At 37.1% G+C, this 18,703-nt stretch overlaps 1 long non-coding RNA gene across 11 annotated transcripts in view; it reads left to right on the forward strand.

The window, feature by feature from the left end:
* LOC140608011 (uncharacterized) overlaps positions 1 to 18,703 on the forward strand; it is a 261,913-nt gene that overhangs the window by 56,321 nt on the left and 186,889 nt on the right. For 2 of the 11 annotated variants that reach the window (XR_012009949.1, XR_012009950.1), the window contains one exon: positions 10,667 to 10,762. The exons of the other annotated variants lie outside the window; for them this stretch is intronic. This is a non-coding gene — a long non-coding RNA (uncharacterized lncRNA). The remainder of the gene's footprint in view (positions 1 to 10,666; positions 10,763 to 18,703) is intronic. 11 annotated transcript variants of the gene reach the window in all.

Genomic DNA, 18,703 nt, shown 5'->3' on the forward strand with positions numbered 1-18,703 from the left:
TGTGAGAGGGGAGCCATCCAGGAAACTACCACCTGGACTGGGATGGGGGGGGGGTCATGTGCACAGGAGAACATGGGGGGCGGGGCATGCTTTTGGGAAGGGAGGTAGAGCATGTTTGAGCTGCACTGATTCCTGTAGGTGTCTGTATAGCTCAGCCAAGGAGTGAGGGAGGAAAAAGTGCCTGCTAAGTCATTTGTTCTTAGAAAAGTCTCCAAAAGATCTCTGCCCCTCAAGCACAAGGTCTAAGATTAGTAGTGAATCAACCTTCCTCTCACATATCCCAGATGTTTTTCAAATTACTGCTTCTATGCTGTATCCCAGCAGGGCTGTTTGTTGTGCTGTTTCTTTAAGGTGGGGACTCAGATTCCTCTAACCTTCCTTGTTTTCCCAGGTTTGAGCCTACTGATTTTTAAAGTTCCATGTCTGTGAGTTTAACTAATTAATTAATTAATTAATTAATTAATTATGATAGTCACACAGAGAGAGAGAGAGAGAGGCAGAGACACAGGCAGAGGGAGAAGCAGGTTCCATGCACCGGGAGCCCGACGTGGGATTTGATCCCGGGTCTCCAGGATCGCGCCCTGGGCCAAAGGCAGGCGCTAATCTGCTGCGCCACCCAGGGATCCCCAAAGTTCCATGTGTTAAGCCTTACTGATTATAAGAAGTTGCAAAATTAGGCCCTTCTGGTTTTCAAAGCTAAATGTTATGTGGATTTGTTTTCCCAGTGTGAGTCCCCCATGCTTGGGGTGCCATATGTGGGATCTGTTCCTCTCCTCTCTCTGTGCCCTCCATGTTCCTCTCTCTTGCATGTAGTCCCATGTCTCTGGTTCCTGACTGTTTCTCTGCCCTTCCTACCTTCTTCCATGTGGCCTTTTCTCTACATGTAGCTGTGGAGAATCTGTTCTGCCAGTCTTCCGGTTGTTTTCTGGGTTATTTACACTGATGTGGATGTTATCTAGTTGTATCTGTGGGATGAGGTGAGTTTAGTATCCTCCTACTGTGCCATCTTCTCCAAAAGTCAGCATTTTAATTTTTTATTTAAATTAAATAAATGTTTTGTATAATGAAATTTTATTGCTTTTGTATAGAGAAAAATTAATTTAATAAAAAACTTAAAATGCTACCATTTTAGAGGAATTCATGGCTAAATTAATTTCTAAACTGGCACTCATCTATATATAGAATTGTGACAATAGGGGCAGATTAATTAAATCTGTAGTAATGATGTCAATAAAGGCAGTACATATTTTTTCAGACCAATATAATTCAAGACACAGATAAATTGGTGTTCATTTAATAATTTCAGAATTATGTAAAGGGATACATGAACAAATATTCCCCCGGTCAAGTGTGAGGAAAAATAGGTTCCTTACAGCTGTATGTGTCCTCTGAAAGAACAGAGGACAAGATCTGCAAGAACAATTGTGTAGGCTGGAAGAGCAAAAAAATGAAAAACATTTTATTGAATTTGATTCTAAATAAATTTTTAAAAATCACAGAGTAGAGTGAATATACACTATTAATATTCACATAGAAAATGCTATGAGAGTTTCAGAAGAATATCCCTCACCTTGTTTATTTTAGATTTTCTCACATATATTGGAAGGAATTTAACTGATGTAAAATGGCTTACTCTCATAGTCTAGTAAAATTTATCTATGTGGATTTTTTTTTTATCTATGTAGATTGACGAATGACTTCAAAATACTCATTGAAGAGTTAAATTATTCACGCTTTCTTTTAGAGATTTATTTATTTATTCTGGGGGCAGGAGAGAGAGAGAGTGTGTGTGTGTAAACATGAATGGTAAGAGGAGCAGCAGAAGAGAATCTCAAGCAGATTCCTTACCAACCACGGAGCTGATGCAGGGCTTTATCTCATGACCATGAGATCATCACCTGAGCCAAAACCGAGAGTCAGACATTTAACCAACTGAGCCATCCAGGCACCACCAGCATGCTTTTTAACAACAACAACAATAACAACAACAACTTCTTCTATTGTAAAATCTTTTCATTTGAGAGTTTCCAAATTTTGCCCTTTTACCATATCTACCTCCTCTTGCCACCTGGGTCCTACCCTCCCATCCCTAACTCTTGGAAATCACTAATATGTTCTTCTTTCTAAATTTATCATTTCAAAATGTTATGTAAATGGAATCATATAGTATTTAACTTTTGGGAATTGGTTTTTTCACCTTAACACAATGCCCTGGAGATTCATCACAGGGCATTGTGTATGCCAATTATTTGTTCCTTTTTTTTCTTTTTCTGGGCAATATTCCATGAGATTTGTCTCACAATTTGTTTAACCATTCACCTGTGGACAGCTATTTGTAGCTTTTGGCTATTTTGAATAAAGCTTCTATGAGAATTCATGTACTGGTTTTTGTGTAATACAAGGTTTTATTTTTTTGGAATAGCAGTCCCAAGAGTTCAGTTGCTGGGTCATATGATAATTGTATGTTTATATCGATAGGAAACTGCCCAAACATGTTCCAGAGTGGTTGTATCATTTTAAATTTCCACCAGTAATATATGAACCATCTAGTTTCTCCTCATCCTCTGCAGTATTTGATGCTATCACTATTTTTCCTTTTGGTCTTTCTGATACATGTGTAGTGATATCTCATTTGTTTTAATTTGTATTTATCTGATTGCTAATGATGTTGAAATATTTTCATGTGCTTATTTGTCATCTATATATCCCTCTCATCTATATATCCTTCAGCTAAATATCTATATGACTTTTGCCTGTTTTCTAATTGAATTTTATTTATTTAAAAAAATTTTTTTTAAAGATTTTTTATTTATTTATGACAGAGAGAGAGAGAGAGAGAGAGAGGCAGAGACACAGGCAGAGGGAAAAGCAGGTTCTGTGCACGGAGCCTGATGTGGGACTTGATCCCTGGTTTCCAGGATCAGGCCCTGGGCTGAAGGCGGTGCTAAACTGCTGAGCCACCCAGGCTGCCCTCTAATTGGATTTTAAAAATTATTGAACTTTTAGAATTGTTTAAATATTCAATATACTAGTTTTTTATTGACTATATGGTTTGCAGATATATTGTCTCAGTTTGTAGCTTATCTTTTCATCCTCTTTATGTAGGTTATCACAATGAAATGTTTTAAATTTTGATGAGATTTACCATTAATACTTTTATGGATTGTGTTTTTGGTGTTGAGTCTAAAAATTCCTTGCCTATTCCTATCCCATGTTTCCTCTTACTTTTCTAAAAGTTTTATAGTTTACTCTTTATATTTAAGCCCATGATCCATACTGAATTCATTTTATCTGTGGTATACAGTTTAGGTCAAGGTTTTTGTTTTGTCTAAAGATGTCTAATTAAAAAAAAAGATGTTTAATTGATCTAGCACCATTTCTTTAGAAGACTATTCTTCCTCCATTGAATTGCTTTTGTACCTTTGTCAAAAATCAATTAAACATATTTCTATGGATCTATTTCTGGGTTTTCTATGCTCCATTAATTTATGTCTCTCTCTGCCAATATCATGCTGTCTTAATTAGTGTATCTATATAATAAATTTTAATATTATATATTAATTTTGTAGGGCCACTGTAACAAACTTGGTGGTTGAAAACAACAAAAATGTGTTCTCTCACAGTTCTGGAGGCCAGAAGTCTGAAATCATGGTGTAGGCAGGGTTGTGCTTCCTCTGGAGGCTCTAGGGAAGAAATCTTCCTTGCCTCTTTCAGCTTCTGGTGGCTATTAGCAGTCCTTGGCTCTCTTGAACTATGGCTGCATTTCTTTAATCTCTGCCTCTGTCTTTATGTCACCTTGCCCTCTGTGTTGCCTTATCCATGTGTCTGTCCCCACACTCCTGCTTTCTCTCTCTTGTAAGGATATGTGATCATAATTAGCATTCATCGAGATAATCTAGGATAAGCTACTCCTCTCAAGGTTTTTAATTTAATCACATATTTTGCCAAATAAGGTAATATTCAGATTCACTCTTTTGTCATAGAAGATACTATTTTCAGGTTCCAGAATGTGACATATATTTTGGAGGACTAATATTCAGCTCACTACAGTTGAGTAGTGTAATTTCTCTCAATTTATTCTTGTTTTTATCAAAGATTTCAGATTGTCTTAACTTTTCTAGGGCTTATACTTTTTTTTTTTCAAGAGGAGAGAGAGAGTACCATGAGTCAGGGGGTACAGAAGGAGAGGGAGAGAGAGAATCCCAAGGAGGCTCCACACTCAGCATGGAGCCTGTTGCAGGATGGGATCTCACAACCCTGAGATCATGACCTGCATCAAAATCAAGAGTTGGAGGCTTAACTAAGCCACCCAGGCATCCTGGACATATACCTTTTTATATAAACTTTAGAATAAGAGCAGCCTGGGCGGCTCCGTGGTTTAGTGCCGCCTTCAGCCCAGGGCCTGATCCTGGAGACCAGGATCGAGTCCCACGTCAGGCTCCCTGCATGGAACCTGCTTCTCCCTCTGCCTGTATCTCTGCTTCTCTCTCTTCTCTGTGTGTCTCTCATGAATAAATAAATAAAATCTTTAAAAAAAATTTTAGATTTGTCCATGGCTACAAAAATCCTTACTGGGATTTTCATAGGTATTGTAGTCTATATGTTCATTGATAGTACATAGAAATGGGATTAACTTTGTATTGCCATAAACTTGTAGTAATTTATTAGTTCTAGGAGGCTTTTTATAGTTTTTTTGGAATTTTCTTTTTTTCCCTTTTTAAAACGATTATTTATTTATTTATTTGAGAGAGAGAGAGAGAGCAGAGGGCAGAGTAGAAAGGAAAAGAGAAACTCCAAGCTGACTTCCCACTGAGCATAGAGCTCAACATGGGGCTTGATCTCACAACCCTGAGATCATGGTCTTAGCTGGAACCAAGAGTCAGATGTCTACCCGACTGTGCCACCTAGGTGCCCTGCCTTCGAAGTTTCTACATAAATTGTCATGTTATCTGCAAATAGAAACAGTTTAATCTCTTTCTTTCTCATCTGTATGCCTTTTCTTTTTCTTCTCTTATTGCATTGACTAGACCTTCCAATACTACATTGTGTTCGAGTGGTGAGAATGGACATTCTTGCTTTTTCCTCCTAATCTTAATGAAAAAGCATTCAATTTTTTTATCATTAAATTTGATATAACCTCTTTTTTTTGTTTTGTTTTGTTTTGTTTTGTTTTTTGCAGATGCTTTTATTAAGTTGAAGTAATACTATTATATTCCCAACTTGCTGTATACATTTTATACATTGTTGGACTTAGGTGCTATTATTTTTCAAGGATTTTTGCATCTATGTTCTAGAGAGTTGTTGGTCTGTAGCTCTCTTCTTTATTACTGTTTTTGTTTTTGGTATCTATTTCATCTTGATTGAATTTTGGTAGTTTTGTTTTTTAAGAAATTGGTCTACTTCTTCAAAGTTTTGAATTTATGAGCATATTGTTACTCATAGTATTCCCTGATTATCTTTTCAGTGACTGCAGGATCTGTAATGATATTTTGATATTGGTGATTTGTATCATATCTCTTTTTATTTTGTTCAGTCCTATGAAGGATTTATTGATTTTCTTTGTATTTTAAGAGCAACTGGATTTTTGTTTCATTGATTTTATTATTTTCCATTTTTAATTTTGTTATATTTTCTTTTGTTGTCTTTATTATTTTCTTCCTTCTGCTTGTTTTAGATTTTCTTGCTCCTTATTTTATTATTTTTAGATAGGAACTTAAATTATTAATTTAATAATTTTCTTTATTTCTAATATAAGCAATGCCATAGATCTATATATTTTTGTTTTTAATGAATTCTCTACATATTTTTAAAAAAATTTTCTTTGAGACTTCTTTTCAATTTATGGTTCATTTAGTAATGAATCACCAAATTCTACCCCTGAAACTAGTAATACACTATGTTAAATTGAGTTTAAAAAAAAAAAAAAAGAAGTATGTCATTTAATTTCAATTCTTTTCTTTTTTTAAACCTCGTGTTTGTTTTGTGACCTAGGATATGGTCTAAGTTGGTGTCTATTCATTCCACTGGTGTTTGAAAAAAATATATTCTGATATTGTTAAGTGGAATGTTCTACATATGTCTGCTAAATTTTCTTGTTGGTTATGTTGTTTAGAAATCCTATATCTTTGCTGATTTTCTGCCTAATAAGTCTATTGGTTTCTGGAAGGAGAATGTTTCAAGTTCCCAACTATATTATAGTCTGTTTCTCCATTCACCTCTATTAGCTTTCAGTTCATGCATTTTGAGGCTCTGTTATTTGGTGAGTGCACATTTACGATTACTATGTCTTCCTGGTGCATTGATACTAGTATCATTATGTAATGTCCTTCTTTGTCTCTAGTAATTTCCTTTGCTCTGAATTATACTTTATCAAATATTAATATAGTCTCTTCTAATTTTTAAATTTAATGTTTGCATGGTATAACTTTTTTATCCTTTTACTTTATATATACTTATGTCATTTAATTTGAAATAAGTTCCTTATAAACACATGTGTTGGGCCTTTTTTAAAATCCACTCTGTCAATCACTGTCTTTTGATTCATGCATTTATTTTTTTTTAATTTTTATTTATTATTTATGATAGTCACACAGAGAGAGAGAGAGAGAGGCAGAGACACAGGCAGAGGGAGAAGCAGGTTCCATGCACCGGGAGCCCGACGTGGGATTTGATCCCGGGTCTCCAGGATCGCGCCCTGGGCCGAAGGCAGGCGCCAAACCACTGCGCCACCCAGGGATCCCTGATTCATGCATTTATTGAATATAATTCATTATCTTAATTACATATAAGGTAATCTTGATATTATAGTCCATAAATCTGCCATTTTAATGTTGTTTTCTCTCCCTCTTATTCTTGTTCTTCTATTTCTCTTTTGCCTTCTTATAAATTACTTGAACTGGGCAGCCCTGGTGGCTCAGTGGTTTAGCGCTGCCTTCAGCCCAGGGTATGATCCCGGAGACCCAGGATCGAGTCCCACGTCAGGCTCCCTGCATGGAGCCTGCTTCTCCCTCTGCCTGTGTCTCTGCCTCTCTCTCTCTCTCTCTCTCTCTCTCTCTGTGTGTCTCTCATTAATAAATAAATTAAACCTTTATAAAAGAAAAATTAAAAATAAAAAAATTACTTGAACATTTTTCCCCTTTTTTTGGATATCATCTTGATTTACTTATAGTGTATCTTTGTATAGTTTTCATAGTGGTTATTTTGGTTATTACAATATATAAATATGGCTTATCACAATCTATTGATATGGAACATATCAACTGCTTCCTTCAACTGCTCCCCAAGATATCCATGTCTTAATCCTCATAACCTATGAATATATTGCCTTACATGACAAAAGGGGCTTTGGAGATAGGATTAAATCAAGGATCTTGAGATGAAAAGATCATTCTGTATTGTCTGAGTGGGCTCAATATAATTACAAGGGTTCTTACCAGAGGTAGGCAGAGAGTCATAAAACGAGTTATGCTGAGGGGAGCAGAAGTAAGAGAATCAGAGACTTAAAGATGCTATGCTGCTTGCTTTGAAGATGGAGTAAGGGGCTATGAAGTTTCTGGGTTCTTTTTTTTTTAAATATTTTATTTATTTATTTGACATAGAGAGAACACAAGTAGGTGGAGCAGCAAGCAGAGGGAGAGGGAGAAGCAGACACCTCGCTGAGCAGGGAGCTCAATGCAGGCCTTGATCTCAGACCCTGGGATCATAACTTGAGCCAGAGGCAGATGCTTACCCGATTGAGCCACCCAGGTACCCCAGGAGTTTTTGGGTTCTAATTAAAGTTTTCATTTTAGAAGGCTATTTAGTAGGTCATCCTATTTAGCATGCATACCCTAGTTACCTTTTTTGGGTTGTTGTTAGATGACAGATGAATCTTTAGAGCTTTCCAAGTATTGTTGCAGACTGCTTGATTTATCTTTTGTTACTGGGACTCCCACTGGCTGGTTCTGGCTGAGGAGAAGGGGGAGCTTCCTCTTGGACTGTGCTGCTTTCTGTGCCTGCATCCTTCTTCCAGCCCCCCTGGCTCTGGTAACTTTCTGTGAGAAAAAAGAATCTTAGGACCACTAAGCAAGAAGCACAGTTCCTCAGCCACTAATTATTAGTGGAGCTCCTTTTTTTTTTTTTTTTTTAAAGATTTTATTTTATTTATTCATAGAGACAGAGAGAGAGAGGCAGAGACACAGGCAGAGGAAGAAGCAGGCACCACACAGAGAGCCTGACGTGGGACTGGATCCCGGGTCTCCAGGATCACGCCCCGGGCTGCAGGCAGCACTAAACTGCTGCGCCACCGGGGCTGCCCTATTAGTGGAGCTCCTAAAGGACCTCTCTTGCTGGTTCTCCTCGGTTTGCCTGATATTGTCAGAAGAGCTCCCAGTGATTCAGGGCAAGGAAGGAGCCTGACTACACTGGCTTTTGTTGCTGGGTTGGGGTTCTGAAAATACTGGGTCTGAGTGACATACAAATTCTGTTGTAGAGGAGGGAGGCACACAATATTCTGCTGTTATGTTGTTCCTCCAGCCCTGGGGCTCTATGCAAGTTTGCCTTCTTACCACGTTTCAAAGTTCTCCTTTGCTGGTCAACTGTATTATTTCCAGGGCTTAGACTGTCTAGTGGGAAGAAACAGTGAAAAATGGGTCTGTGTCTCCTTGTCCAGAATAGGAGTCACCTTTCAACTTTGATATTACCAAATTGTTTTTCTCCTTCCCTTGGAGATGATCTGGTCTATTAAAAGAACTGTAGAAAGATATTTGAAGTGGACTGGAGTATGAAGGGAGATCAGAGAAGTAGGAGGGGTTAATTATGCAAAACATTATAGATCATATTAAGGAATTTGGATTTTATTCTATGTGCAATGGGAAACCATATTAAGATTTTAAAGTCATGGTTTAATCTGATTTTTTTTTTTTTTTTAGAAAGATTGTTTCAATTTCTACAAGGAAAAGAGATGTTAGGGCTTAAGAGTGGCAATAGTGAGACATACAACCTATTGTCAGGTCATACTCAGTTATTTGAACAAAAAGAGACATGAAGATTACTTGAACGAAGAGCTAGGGAGAAATAGATTAGAGATAGATTTGAAAGTATCAACCTATAGATTTTATAATGGATTGACTATGGAGTATGGATGAAAGGGATATGCCGCAAATGTTTCTCAAAGTCTTGGCTTAATGAAATGCATGAATAAGGAAATAAAAGTTAGGGAGTAGATATGAGAGGTGTAGCTAGGGTTGACTTTGAGGTGGGTTTTACATAACTAAATGGAGATGTGTATAAATATCAGAAGAGTGGAATGGACTAGAAATACAAATGAGGGAGGTATCAGATCATAGGTGATATGGAAGTTATAGGAGTGGATGAAATAACTTAGAGAAAATATAGAGTAACAGGAGTCAAGTGCTGAGTTCAGAGTCATGAGGCAAACCAGCGTTTAGTTGTTAGAGGAGGAGGAATATGCCAGAGAAAATAAGAAACAGCAGCCAGAAAGAGATTGGGAGAAAGTCAAGATATATTTCCCATCTCTATAAGAATTTATTTTAAATTCCCAGCACATTAATCACTCAAAATGATGATAAACAAAGCACAGAGTCACAAAAAAACTCCTCCACATAATCTAATGAAGTTCCCTAATTATTCAAGTATATTATTGCCAATTCATATTTTTAAAAAATTATCTGTAGGAGAAATTTCAGTATGTATGCAAGCACTCAAAAATTTGGAAGATAATATAAGAAAATGCTAACAGACATTATATTTGATGATGGAATTGTGAATAATTTTTCTTTCTTCATTTCAATTTTCTAAATTTTACATTTTTTTTCTGTAATAACTGTATCAGAAAATATTGTCAAAATATATTCTATTTATTTTCTCTGTGAGAAAGTGATTTTCTATTTGTTAGAACAGGAGTAATTAACTGAGTGTTATGGTGCCACCTAATTATGTGAAGCATCCCAACTGTTTTTTTTTTTTTTTTTTAGTTAGATATATACCATTTATTTGCTTCTCTGCTATCTTCAGGGCTTTCTCATACAGATTAGCATGTAGTTATTTACAAATAATATTGTGAGATAGTGATGCATTGAGCAAAGAATGTGAAAATTAAAGTTAAATTATTTGTATTTGAATTCTGGCTCTGCCACTTCACAGCTCTGAGACATGACACATATGTTGAAAGTGAAACTGTTAGTATATATCTTGAAGTGTTATCTGAAGATCAAAATTAGATAAAATAAATGAATGGCACAGTCCAGTTCTTGGCATATGGTAACTTACTGATATATAATGGTGGTTAATAGCTCTGGCTGTGGAGATGGTGAGCCTGTTTGAAATTAACCAATCACTTACTTAATGGGTCACATTTTACAAATTATTTCACCTCTCAGTGTTTTATTTTCCTTACATGTCAGGTCTTAAAGGTACCTACTCAAGGGTTATTATGAAATAGTGTGTGTCCAACACTTAGAATATTGTCTGAGACTTTCACTTCAGTGACTAGATTTTAAACTCCCCATAGGGCAGGAACCAGTCTTGTGCTTTTTAAAAAAATACACAATGATCCATGTGCTCAAAAAGGTTTATAATTTAGGATTATCATTCCAAATATTAATCCTCAAAACATAAGGCTAGAGTAAGAGCTTTCTTAAAAAATCTTCCTGAACTGTCTCAACAGGTTGATTGATGCTTTCATTCCCCTATGGATCATAAGTGCTGATGCCTAGATGATGCTGAGCATTCCTTGTACACTGCAGGCCACTATTCCATGCATGTCAGTACATTTCTTCTCCAAATAATTGTGGGGTTTTTGTTTGTTTGTTTGTTTTACCAAGGTCCTTGTGTTTATTTCCAAACCAGTGATTATAGTTGTTACATACTGTGGTGACATATTAATTTAAATATTGGATAAACTGATAAACTTTGAGTATAAAAATAAAAAGTCTATCTTTTGAAAAAGTTGAATACTTTGGAAAGATTTGACAAAAATGACTTCCCAAAAATTAATGTCAATTTAGGTGTGGGCAATGCAACAGAAATATACTGGGAAAACCCTCTGCACTCATATTGCCTTGCAAATGGGTTTAGGTTCTCTTTGCATTTTAAGAAATACAAACTAGATGGGATGCCTGGGTGGCTCAGTGGTTGATTGTCTGCCTTTGGCATGGGGTGTGATCCTGATCCAGAGATGGAATCCCTGTGAGGAGCCTGCTTCTCCCTCTGCCTATGTCTCTGCTCCTTTCTGTCTGTCTCTCATGAAGAAATAAATAAAATCTTAAAAAAAAGAAATACAAACTAGAAGTCACAGACAATGGATGATGGGTATGATTTATGTGTGTGATTCATGAAGCCACACATCTCATTCTGTGGGCCCATAGTGAAAGAAGAGCTCTTGGCCCAACATCTAACCATGGGCATGTATATATTTTTTGAGGTTAAAATGAAGTATTTAAGGTTTATAGACAACCATTTTTTAATGATTCCCTGCTTTAACCAACAACTATTCATCTTGAAAAATAAGAGGTCTTCTAAAATACTTAGATGGATTCAGCAGAAATTAAACTGAGTATCTAGTGATTTTGAATTCCAGTTTAACCACTTACTGACCTTGTGACTTTGAGCAACTTAGTTATCCTCCCTAATCTTGGTCCTTCATTTTTAGAAGATATATATTTTTTTATTAATAAGGGTTTTTAAAAGATGAAATGAGGCCATATATGTAAAGTACATAGCAGAGTTCCCAGAAAGGGAGCAAGTGCTTAATATTATAGTTTTCTATATTGTAATGACCATTGAGTCTCTGCAACCATGACCTCTTCTAAGCTCTAGAGCCACATTTCCAACCGTAGACTACACATATCCAACTATATCTCCTTTAAGGCACCTTCACTATTCTCCTAGACTGAGTCTCAGATTAATTATCAAGGCATCATTCTCCTGTCTTTTCAGTCACCCTCACATGTAAAAATGACTACCAAATAGATTTGATTTTAAATTTTAGAAATTCTCTTCATTTTCTCTTCTTTTTCACTACTAATATTTCTTCCTTCCTTCCTTCCTTCCTTCCTTCCTTCCTTCCTTCCTTCCTTCCTTCCTTCCTTCCTTCTTAATTGCTTCTGAATTGCTCCAGTTTATTTACTTTAGTAAGAGCTATTTTATTTTCATTACTCAAAAGTGGGTTTAAGTAGTTTCTTTCGATTTACTTAAATAGCATTCCCAGTTATTTATTTGGCACAAAACTTCATTAGCTCTCATAGTACATTCCCATCTCTCTTCTTCCCAGTACATTCATGGCCAATATTTATCTTTCCAAGAAACAAATGTGATCTGTGCACCAACACACACACACACACACACACACACGCTTAAACATTCATACCTTGCCATTATATCCCAGTTAGGACCCAGGCTCCTTAGCTTCACATGTAAACCCATCACAGTTATGCTGGAACTATTCTGTAGATTTAGCTCCTGCCTTTCTTCAACCAAACTCAACTTATTGCTGTTTCCAAATATAATTTTACAATTCTGCATTGTTGTGTTAACTCTTCTATGTGAATTGCTCTGTCCTTTGGAGCATCCATTTGGGTGGATCAACTTTTATTGCCCAGAAATTGTTCCCCTTTCTAAATATATAGTTTTGAAGGTATCTTAGGAGATCTGGGGGACTAGTGCTGAGATCTACACACACACACACAACTGGATGATTTGCACATCTGTGGGCAGAATGTAATTCTATCAGAGTTCTTTTGGGTTGACTTAGTGTCTCCTCACTAATTACTACACATAGGGCCTCAAGTGACAATAACAGCTGGTTATGCAATTAAAACCTTTCTGCTGTGAGTGGAGAGCTCAGTCAGGATGACTAGAAGGGTACAGTGATAATGTACTCATTGGTTTAATAAGATGGAAAGTATGTGGTTGCTCAGTTATGCAATTCATTTGACTCAAATGGAGAAATCAGATTAACTGCAGGCAGGTATTATAAGAATCGACAGGTCTGACATCCTCAGTGTTCCATGAAACCAAAGGTTGTCCTTGTAGAGTCACAGGTATTTTTTTATTCCTTTTTTTTCTTTGAGAATTTCTACAAGCTGAAACAAATGTTCGATATACCCTCTAGCAGCTAAAAAGATATTTTGATTTTAGCTCTATCAAGTGCAGGATTTGCAAAAAAAGTAATAACCTCAGTGACAAGAGGCTAAAAAATATGACCTGTGGAAACATTACTGCATGGATCAGTATTCTAAATTGCTTGGTATCTTGGCACAAAAAGAGCAGAGATACACAGACATCTCATTTAGACTCATTCAGATCATTTTGATTCATGTTTCACAGAAAAATACTGTCCCTGTTTTCTAACATTATTTAACATTATTTTGGTGAAGGCTGATATGGCAGATTTGCTTTCAGAATGACTCAAAAGGAGAAAATAAAGAACAAAATTCCTTTAAAAATGTAATTTATTGGGGCAGCCCGGGTGGCTCAGTTGTTTAGCGTGGCCTTCAGCCCAGGGCTTGATCCCGGAAACCTGGGATCGAGTCCCATGTCAGGCTCCCTGCACGGAGCCTGCTTCTCCTTCTGCCTGTGTCTTTGCCTCTCTCTCTGTGTGTCTCTCACAAATAAATAAATAAAATCTTTAAAATATATATATATATAACTTATTTCATCTTATTTTAAATATTCTTTATTTCAAAAAATTTTTAGTTTAAGTATTTAAAAATATTCCTTATTTTTGAATTAAGATGTTTTCTTAAAGGCACATGGCCTAAAAATAATAAATTATTGATATAAATTTACTGAAATATATAAATTTTCATGGCTGGGCTTCCACACCTGTGACTGTTTCTCAATGTATTTGTAGCTAAGCTGTGTGAAACATATTAGTTTTGTCTATGTTCATTCCCCTACCCCTCCTCTCCTTCATTGTGAGCTACTTTAGGACAGGGATTGTGTATTTGTCATCTGTGTAATCCTATCACATACCAGGATGCAGTTCATAGTATCCATACTTTTAATGAAGGAATTGATTTTATAATCACTTAGATAATACCTAGCTTATGGCACATACTGTTTTAAGCACCTTCTATAGTAGTTAAAATATTAACTAATTTTATTCTTTTTTTTAAAGAAGTTTATTTTTTTAAATTTTTATTTATTTATGATAGTCCCACAGAGAGAGAGAGAGAGAGAGAGAGGCAGAGACATAGGCAGAGGGAGAAGCAGGCTCCATGCACTGGGAGCCTGACGTGGGATTCGATCCCGGGTCTCCAGGATCACGCCCTGGGCCAAAGGCAGGCGCCAAACCGCTGCGCCACCCAGGGATCCCAACTAATTTTATTCTTATAACAACTGTGTTGATAATCTGTTGATGCATGACAAATGGTCCCACAAGTTAGGATCTTAAAGCAACAATGGATATTTATTATCTGACACAGTTTCTGAGCATGAGGAATTTGGGAGCAGCTTAGCCGGGAGTGTCTGGTTTCAGGGTCTTTCATGAGGTTATAGTCAAGATGTTTTTTACATGCTGCAGTTATCCGAAGACCTGACCAGGGCTGGATGATTGGCTGCTAAGGTCATTCACTCACGTGATAAGTTAGTGCTGATTGTTGGCAGAATGCCTTAGTTCTTAGCATACTGTTTAAAAGTTCAGGTGATTACCTGTGCTTCTGACCAACTGGCTATAAATTGGAGGTTCCCACCACCTCCTTCCTGAGTTCCATTAATTTACTAGAGTAATTCACAGAACTTAGGAAAACAGTTTACTTATCAGATTACCAATTTATTATGAAAGGACTGAGGAACAATCAGATGGAGGAGATACAGGACAAGACATATGGAAAAGGGTTCAGAGCTTCCAGGTCTTCTCTGGCACCACCTTTCCAGAACTTTCACATGTTCCCCAAACTGGAAGATCTCTGGATTTTTGGATTTTATGGAGGCTTTATTATATAGGCACAATTGATAAAATCATTGGCTATTGGTGATCTATTCACCCTCCAGCATCTCCCTTCCCTTCCCTGGAGGTGGGAGGGTGGGGGAACCTGAAATTTCTAACTCTCTAATCAAGTTTGGTTCCCTTGGCAGCCAGCTCCTATACTTGGAGTTTTCCAAAAATCACTTCATTAACATAAACTCAAGTGTGGTTGAAAGGGCTTATTACGAATAACTAGATACCCATAGTTACCTTTATCACTAAAACTAGGAAACCAGGACAAAACCCAAGTATTAAGAAAGATGCCCTTATCGCTCTAATCATGTAGGAAAGTCCACATGTTTTGAGAGCTGTGTTTCAGGCAAGGGGACAAAGACCACATATATAGTTCATAAATTTATAATTCACATTATCACAGTTGATCATTGAGGGTGATCTTGGGAACCGGTCATTATAACAGAGTATATGACATAGATGCTTCTTCCTTTTTTAGTTGGGGGAAGTGAGGCACAGAAAGGTTAAATAATTTGGGTTATGATGAGGATTAAATGAGGCACACACACATAAGCTGCAACGCATTATATGGGCACTTATGAAGCAATAAATATTAGCTGCTATTTTATCTGTAAGCCAGGCTAATTGCTTTTGGCAGTTATTTTCAATTTCAGTGGGTCCAGATGGCAGGTTGTGGGGTCAGTTCCATTTTATGGAATCACGTTTTGTGACTTTAACATAGGGAACGCTGGCATGTGATGTATATTGGTTTCCTATTGTTGCTGCAGTGAATTACCACAAATTTAGTGGTTTAATGCAACACTGTTTTATTATATTACAATTCTGCAGGTGAGAAGTTTGACACAATCTTACAGGACTAAAGTCAAGTTATTGGCAGTGGTACATTCATTCTGGATGCTATAAGGGAGGAACATTTTATTGCCCTTTCCAACTTCTTGAGGCTGCCTGAATTCCTTGGCTCATCACCTCTGTCCTCTGTCTTTGAAGTCAGTAGTATAGGATCAATCTTTTTTTCTCTTAAATCTTCCCAGCCCCTCTTCTATGGTCATATCACTGACTCTGCTTTCTGATCTTTGTGCCTCTCTCTTAAAAGGACCATTGTAATTACATTGGGCCCACCTGGACAATCCAAGACACTCTCCCTAAGATTCTTAATTACATCTCTAAAGTCTCCTTTGTCAGGTAAAATGTCATTCACAGATTCCAAGGATTAGGATGTGAACATATTTAGGAGGCCATTATTCAGCCTACAACATGATGAATGCTAAGTTTTTATTTGAATCAAAACTTTTGTTATAGCCACTGAACTCTCTCACCGAAGAGAGTGGAAGTTAAATCCATCTACCTCTCTCAGGGGTGATTTTAAAATTTATTCTATTTTCTGAGAATGATCTAAGCCTCTTCTTGCTGAAGGATTGTGAGAAGTAAGCAGAAGACACACTGGACCAAGTATCAGAGACTGAGTTCTTTCACAAACTCTTCCTCTTTCTAGCTGTGGTACATTGGGAAAATCATTTAGCATTTGGAAAAATATTTAAAATATGTGTTGAACAAAAATACTTGTCCTGCCTAGCTTACAAGGATTGCTATGTTCATCCGAAGAATTATATGAAAAGGCATGCTTTGTAAGTCACAAGGAGCCAAACAGACATAAAATCCTATTGGTTATCAATGTATTATGCTGTTTGAGGGAATTAACTTAACATAGAACACTGGGAGTAGGGCAGACAGAGTGGGACCAATACAGTCTTTTAAAAAGAGACATCCTCACAGTGCCAGACTCTTTGCCTTCCTTGATCTGGCCCCACACCCTCCTACTGCTAGTGAGTTTCCAAGTCCCCACCAATGGAGCCAGCGTAGCTACAAACACAGACAAGAATAAACTTGAACATTTTGAGGGTCTCTTTGAGCAGGACTGTGAGGGGAGTATTATTTTATCCTATGCTTTGGGGAATTACATCATTTCTTACTATGTGGAGCTGGATGGAACACTGGAGAAATTTTCTAATCAAAGATATTTATGTCCCTTAGGATCTTCCATGCTCTAATAAAAACAATGACTTTAATTTGTGAGGCTGGGTTTAAATAGCATGTTAATCAAGTTAAAATGTTATTAAGGGGCTCTTGTATGCCAAATTGGGGAAGGAGTTAAGTGTTGAATATTCCTCAGAAATTTTTTTTTTAATTCACTTATGTGTATGTCTTACAAATAGGCATTTGGGGGCTGATGGAGATATGTGAGATAACAGGATAGTCACAAGTGAAGGGGTAAAAGTCCCTGATGGTGATTACATGGTGTTTGTGTTATTCCTTCTTTTGTAAAAATGTGTCTGGGCTGCTTTGTGTGAGTCTGTGTCAGGGCCCTGATAGAACCCCAGGACTTCCATTTAGTAATCCTTTCAGGGCCCACAGATACAAATAAAAGATAGCTGGGCCCACCCTGTTTCCTTCTCTTTTCTAAGCAATTGTTTATACAGTGAAGGCCTGGAGCCCTGTCATCTGAGATAATGAGCTGATAAGGAGTTAGAGAATGGTCACACAGAATCAAAACACTCAGGTCTGGGAAATCACCCAAGAGGTCCTAAATTTAGCCCTTCAATTGCTGCTTAAAGCCTTAGAGCTTTCAAAGGTGTTTTTTACCCCTTTTCAGCCAGCATTTAATTTTCTTAAAATCATTATTGATTCTTCTCAACCATGAGTCCGTTTTCTATAGCTGTCGATTTTTTCTACCCATGAATCCATCTTGCTCTGAGGCACTGCGGGGTTGGAGCTTCAGGCTTCTCCCCAGCAGTGTGCCTGTCTTCCAGCCCACCAGGCCACACACACCATGGTGACATCAATCACCCAACAGGAGGCAATTGCAGATGACTGCAACCTCTACCCAGTCAGTATCTTTTAACAAAAGACACAGGACACTTTGAATTTGTGGGAAACAACCTGGATTTTTGCCATGTCCTCCTTGAAATAGAGATTTCACAGAACTAAATCTCTTTCAAAGAGGGGAATTACTGCCTGCTCTGAAGGGGGAGTTGGGGAGACTCCTGGTCCTGTGCCTTTGTCTCTCCATATAAAGGAGAGCAAGGAAAGACCTGATCTTCATAATCTTGAGCAGTCATATAAAGATGTTTGAGGGAAAAAAAATATGTTCTTTTCAAAGCCTGCCTTTCATATTGAACGTCAATCCCCAATTTTTCAGGGAGCAAAAAATCTTGGTAAGAATTATCCGGAAAAAAAAAAAAGGAATTATCCTGATCCTTCAATTTTTTTCTCCTCCTTTTTTCTGTTGGACTTTGAGACATGTCACTACTCATTAACAGGGCTTTTTCGTACAGAGCCGAAAAAATAGGAGATGTTACTCAAACTAGGTGATTCGACTCTGATTTGAGATCGTTGATATATGTACAGATATGAGATGTTCATTCAATCTCTATTTCTCACACATCATTGTTTGCATAGAGATTTTCAAGAAAGTCATACCACGTTTCTCTGATTAAGTAGTCAGTAAAAATGGTATACATTATTTGCAAGAATTCTAGTATACCTGCTAAATAATGCATCTGTAACTGTGACATTCAGAAAACTTAAAAGCTCAAGATGCCATCTTTGGTTTTGAGGAACAAAAGTTCCACTTTCTTGGCTAAAAGTATGAATCTTTTAATGGTTGAAGTGGTTGCCCTCTCAGGCATCTCTAGAGGATGTGTTACTTAGTGGACAATCCCATTGGATATGGAGGATAAGTAACCTCATTATGGATGTAGTTTG

The sequence above is a fragment of the Canis lupus genome, chromosome 17, assembly GCF_048164855.1.
Source record: "Canis lupus baileyi chromosome 17, mCanLup2.hap1, whole genome shotgun sequence".
Classification (NCBI taxonomy): Eukaryota; Metazoa; Chordata; class Mammalia; order Carnivora; family Canidae; genus Canis; species Canis lupus.